Source organism: Tursiops truncatus, chromosome 19, assembly GCF_011762595.2.
Source record: "Tursiops truncatus isolate mTurTru1 chromosome 19, mTurTru1.mat.Y, whole genome shotgun sequence".
NCBI classification, from domain to species: Eukaryota; Metazoa; Chordata; class Mammalia; order Artiodactyla; family Delphinidae; genus Tursiops; species Tursiops truncatus.
The window spans coordinates 43,841,457-43,847,482 of NC_047052.1; positions in this window are offsets into that span (position 1 = coordinate 43,841,457).

Genomic DNA, 6,026 nt, shown 5'->3' on the forward strand with positions numbered 1-6,026 from the left:
CAGTAACTTATTCTCTCTCAGTTCTGGAGGCTAGAAGTCTGAAATCAGAATAACTGGGCTGAAATCAAGGATTCATGTGTCATGCTTCCTCCCGGGGTTCTAGGAGAAGATCCATTCCTTGCCTTTTCAAGCTTCTGGTAATTGCTGTAATTCCTTTGGGTGATTTCACTTTAGCCCTCGGAACTGACATCTTCAAATATACCTTGGCTGTGTCTTCACATTACCTTTTCTTCTGTGTGTGTCAAATCTCCCTCTTCCTCCTTTTTAGGGCCCAATCAGGTAAACCAGAATAATCTCTCCATTTCAAGATCTGTAACTTAATTATATCTACAAAGACACTTTTCCCAAATAATGTAACAATCACAGGTTTAGGGATTAGGATGTGGATATTATTGAGGGGAGTACATTTTTCAGCCTATTACAGTTTTATTTATCTTTTTTTTAGTTTAAAATATTAAAAATGTCTCGAGACTTCTTTCATCCATCTGTTATAAAGAACTGTGTTAAATTTCCATGTATTTGGAGATTTTTCCAGCTATCTTTCCAAATCCTAGTTTAATTCCATTGAGGTCTGAGAATATATTTGTATGATTTCTACTTTTAATTTGTTAAGGTGTGTCTTATGGCCAGTAATGTAGTCTAACTTAGTGAATGTTCCATGGGAGCACAGGAATGTATATTCTATTGTTAGATGGAGTATACTATAAAGGTACAAACTTCCAATTATAAGGTAAATACATTGGGCATGTAATGTATGACATGATTATAGTTAACATTGCTGTCTTGTACATTTGGAAATTGCTAAGAGTAAATCTTAAAAGTGTTCACAAGGAAAAAATTTTGATGCCTATACGAGGTGATGAATTTAACTGACCTTATTGGGTTAATCATTGCGCAGGATAGTATGTCAAGTCACTACGTTGTACACCTTAAACTTGTGCTGTATGTCAGCTCAATAAAACAAAAAACTCAAAACTAAAAAATTGAATTCAATCATGCTGGATTGACAGGAATGCTGTTAAAGTCAACCGTATCGTTACTGATTTTCTACCTGTTTGATCTATCATTTACTGACAGGAGAGTGAAGTCTACAACTGTAACTAGTGGATTTGTCTATTTCTCCTTTCAGTTCTATCAGTTTTTGCCTCATGTACTTTGATGTTCTGTTGTCAAGTACATGCATTTAGGATTATCTTCTTGGAAATTGCCTCTTTATCATTATGTTGTGCCCCTCTTTAATCCTGATAATGTTTGTTCTGAAGTCTGCTCTGATGCAGGTATAAACGGATCTTGACCGTGTCTGAGTTTGCCCGTCTCTCTAGATTTCAGGATAGTGGATTGCCCTGCAACCTGTTTTCTGATGTGCCCAAGAGAAGTTTTGTTTTTTAATTTGTCCAGCTTTTTCTTGTTTTGAGATGAGAGTGATGAATTCCAAGCACTTTAAATCTCAGCACCAAAACCAGAAGTTCCTGATCTTTTTTTTCTGTTAAACAGATTAGTTTTGTTAATCAACTTCACTTAATCTTTCCTCTATCACCTTCATTCTGATATTGAGCCCATATGGTGAACTATGAGTTATATTTTTCAGTTCTAAAATTTTCATTTGGATATTTTTTACCCAGAGACCCCCTCCCTCCTCCCTGTCCTCTGGTAGGTGAGACAACTTGCTTTTCTGTTCTACCATGTATTTCTTGTGAACCTCTAGGGCCATGCAGTAAACAGATATAAAGAAAGCAACAGGATCCCCAACATGTTTTTGGAAACACAGTTCCTCTGGTCAGAGAGAAAGGTTTTCCTCCCTTCAAATTTTTGGCATTGTCCCAACTGCCTCTGCTCTCACCACTATTGCTGCCATGGGACTGCTGCAGGTCTTTCTGGTATTTTGTGGTACAAAATCTCACTTTGAATTTCTCTTCAAGACTTCTTCATTAAGCTCCCAAGCTTGTGGTATCAGTTGATATTCTCCTATGTTTTCTTTTTTTTTTTTTAATAAATTTATTTATTTTTGGCTGCATTGGGTCTTCATTGCGGTGCGCAGGCTTCTCACTGTGGTGAGAAGCTCTCTTGTTGCAGAGCACAGGCTCTAGGCATGCGGGCTTCGGTAGTTGTAGCACGTGGGCTCAGTAGCTGTGGCTTGCAGGCTCTAGAGCACAGGCTCAGTAGTTGTGGTGCACAGGCTTAGTTGCTCTGCGGCATGTGGGATCTTCCCAGACCAGGACTCGAACCCGTGTCCCCTGCATTGGCAGGCGGATTCTTAACCACTGTGCCACCAGGGAAGTCCTCATATGCTTTCCATCTTCTAAAAATCTGTCATTTTTTCTGTTAATTCCCCTTTCATCCATCCTCTTTTTTTTTTTTTGGCTGTGCCGCCTGGCTTACGGGATCTTAGTTCCCTGACCAAGGATTGAACCCAGGCTACCGCAGTGAAAGCACTGAGTCCTAACTACTGGACCTCCAGGGTATTCCCTGTTCTTTTGATTTTACACTTGACTGTCATTTTAAGGGAGAAAGCAGAAATAAGCACTGTATGTAATCACAAGTCTGTCTCTTCTCTGGTCATTCTGTTCCTTGTTTAGTTATCCTATGTGGACCCTCCTAGTTTTATGCCACACTTTCACTGTAATTGTCACAAGGTTTTCTGCAATGTGCTAAGTTATCTTTAAAAGCAATCAAGGCTATGGATAACTGTTATTGTTGGTTTCTACCCATACTCAAAGGAGCTTCCCTCTCAAATGTTAACCAACAGAACACATTTCCACTTTGGATTTCTCTCCTAGGAGAGCAGGTCTGAAACCAAGACTCAATTCCACAATAAAACACTGCTGAAATTATATGAATTTACTATAAAATAATAGAAAATTTACAACTGTTGAAGTTAGTAATAAATTGCAGCTAATATTTATATAACAGTATGTGTATTATCTTCATCAACAGTTAACAGGTCAATTAGGATCTGTTCTAAACACCTTGCACATTAATTTGTTGAACTGATGATTCTTGGTACAAACTTTTGGAAGCAGCCTGAGAAGCTCAAATAGTGCTTCGATGGATGGGCATTTTTTAAAGCAAGCACAGAACTTTTATACAAATTGAGAATATTCTGAGCCATAAAACAAATTTCAACAAATCTCAAAAGGATTAGAATCATAGGATATGACCATCATAGTAATGATTCAATGAAGAATCATCAATGGATATTAAACCTTTAATGGAAAACAATTATTTTAATAATCTAAAAGCATCTCCCCACATATTACATGTTAACTACAAAGAGAAAGATATTCTTTCCAGTGGAGAAACCTGGAAAACATCACCTTAATCAGGTGATTAAGTTACCATCACCAATAATAAGATAGTCGTGTCATGTATTCCTTCACAAATGTCTGAAGAGAGATTAGTGTTTGTCAAAAATTCATAAAAGCAAAGATGCATATTCTGAACTTAATCATGAGGGAACCCTTAACAGACTCAAATTGAGTAATCCATCACATTAACAGCTAAGAAAAAATATTTAGAAAAAGATAAACTTGAGAATACTAAAGTAGACACAAATCAGAAAAGGAATGCAGGACTTCCCTGGGTGTCCAGTGGTTAAGACTCTGGACACCCAGAGTGTGTCCAGCACAGGGGACACTGGTTCGATCCCTGGTAGGGGAACTAAGATCCTGCATGCCACACGGCACGGCCAAGAAATAAAATAAAGGTGTATTTTTTAAAAAAAAAGGAATGCAAAAAGAGTATTGAATAGGTCATCAGTTTTATATGCTGAGGGCCTGCAAAGAACTTAAAGCACCCCAGCAGAAAGCCAGCAAGTGCAGGGAGCAGTGTGGCAGGATCACCATTATCATGCAAATAGGAACTTGACTCTCCAATACTTAAGCTCCATAAAGGAAACAATCAGAAACTAGGACAGCTGGGAGATGAGAAAAAAAACGACATGGATGGCTTCTGCCTTTCCAGTCTCTTTCTCAGCTGCCATCTTACCCACCCTCCAACATGCCTGAGGTAAGGGAAGGGAGAAGCCCACCTGTAAACGATGCTTAAGTAAGTCAGAGAAAGGGTGGGGAGGAGGGATAGATTGGGAGTTTGGGATTAACATGTACACACTGCTATGTTTAAAACAGATAACCAACAAGGACCTACTGTTAAAAATAATAATAATAAATTAATTAAAAGCAAAGGTTTTGCTTTCTATACGTGGTCTGCCCATGATTTTATCTGGGGTCGGAGAAAGTACTTGTTCTACCAAATTTAAAGGGACAGTGTTAAATAATAATGAATCTGCCTTGTCATCCCCCAAGTTGTGATTACTCATTACAATTCACAGGCTTCACCTGGACCCCACTGTAGCTGGGAGCCGGCATGCAACTCCCCGGCTTCTACCAGGCACTACCTGAACACTGGAGATGGAAGACATGAGTATAATGAGGTGGTGGCAGCATATCCAGGGGTAGGACCCACAGTGGCAGGAGTGACTGGTTCTCCTGAGGCAGCTATGGAAGTTTCTAGCATCCATTCCATAGAACAATAGGTGATATGCAGTAAGTAGCAGCAGCAGTTTTCCTTAAACACAGTACCATCCAAGTACTGTTCAAGGAACAGTGTATCTGAGCCTTTATCAGCGCATCTGTGCTATATTTGGGCCTCATTCTTACTACTTTTTTCTGGATGGTGCGCTCCAAAGGCCCTATTCCTTGGCTTCCTGAAAATTCTTCAAGTTACAAAATACCTCTTATTAAATCCATTGCTGCTTAGAATAGAATGGATTTTTTATCTGCAATTTTTTTTCTATATTTTATCGGTAAAGAGACTGATAAATGCATAAAAATACAACAGCAAGTAAAAGAATTAGATCAGTATTTTTCAATAGTTTTAGATCCTACTAAAATACTGTTAAAGAAAATTACAGATGTATCACTGCTTGTGTTACTTTGGTGGTACCTCATACCATGCGTTTCTATGTGTACACCAAGTGTTGGTTTGCTATTGCTTCTACAGACCCAGGGAGAAAAGGAGGACCAAAGGGAAAAGACTTGACCTATTTCTGAGATGATTTATAAAATTTTAATCAGAAACAATGAGGGGGACTTCCCTGATGGTGCAGTGGTTAAGAATCTGCCTGCCAATGCAGGGGAGAGGGGTTCGAGCCCTGGTCCGGGAAGATCCCACATGCCGCAGAGCAACTAAGCCCGTGTGCCACAACTACTGAGCCTGTGCTCTAGAGCCCGCGAGCCACAACAACTGAGCCCGCGTGCCGCAACTACTGAAGACTGTGAGCCTACAGCCTGTGCTCCGCAACAAGAGAAGCCACTGCAAAGAGAAGCCCGTGCACCACAACGAAGAGTAGCCCCCACTCGCCTCAACTAGAGAAAGCCTGTGCAGCGAAGACCCAACACAGCCAAAAATAGATAAAAACATTTTTAAAACAAAACAATAAGAGGCCTAATTACTAGGCAGTAGTTGCTATTGTTTTGTATTTTATTTAGTCAAGAAGATTTAAAAGCATAAAATAAAATGGAAGAAAATTTGGAAAAAATGAGATGAAAGACAATTCAGGAACAAAACCAGAAAACGAGATCTCATATAGCAAAAAGATAATTTAAAACAGGCATCAACAAATGACAACCTGTAGGCCAAATGTGGCCCGTTGTTTTTCTGAATACAATTTTATTGGAACACAGCCATGCCCACTTGCTTACAGGTCAGGATTTCTCAGCTTCAGCACCACTGACTTTCTGGACCAGATAATTCTGTTGCGGGGGTGGGCAGCGGGGAGGGTGGGTAGAATGTTTAGCGCATCCGAGGTGCCAGCGGCACTCCCCTTCATAGCAATAACCAAAAAATGTCTCTTTAATTGCCAAATGTCTCTGGGGTTTGGGGGTAGGGAAGGCAAAACTACCTCTGATTGAGAACTGCTGGTTTATTACGTGTTTTCATATTACAAAGGCAGTAGAGACTGTACGACCACAAAGCCTAAAATATTTACTGGCTGGCCCTTCACAAAAGTTTGAATTTTTGTCACAAAA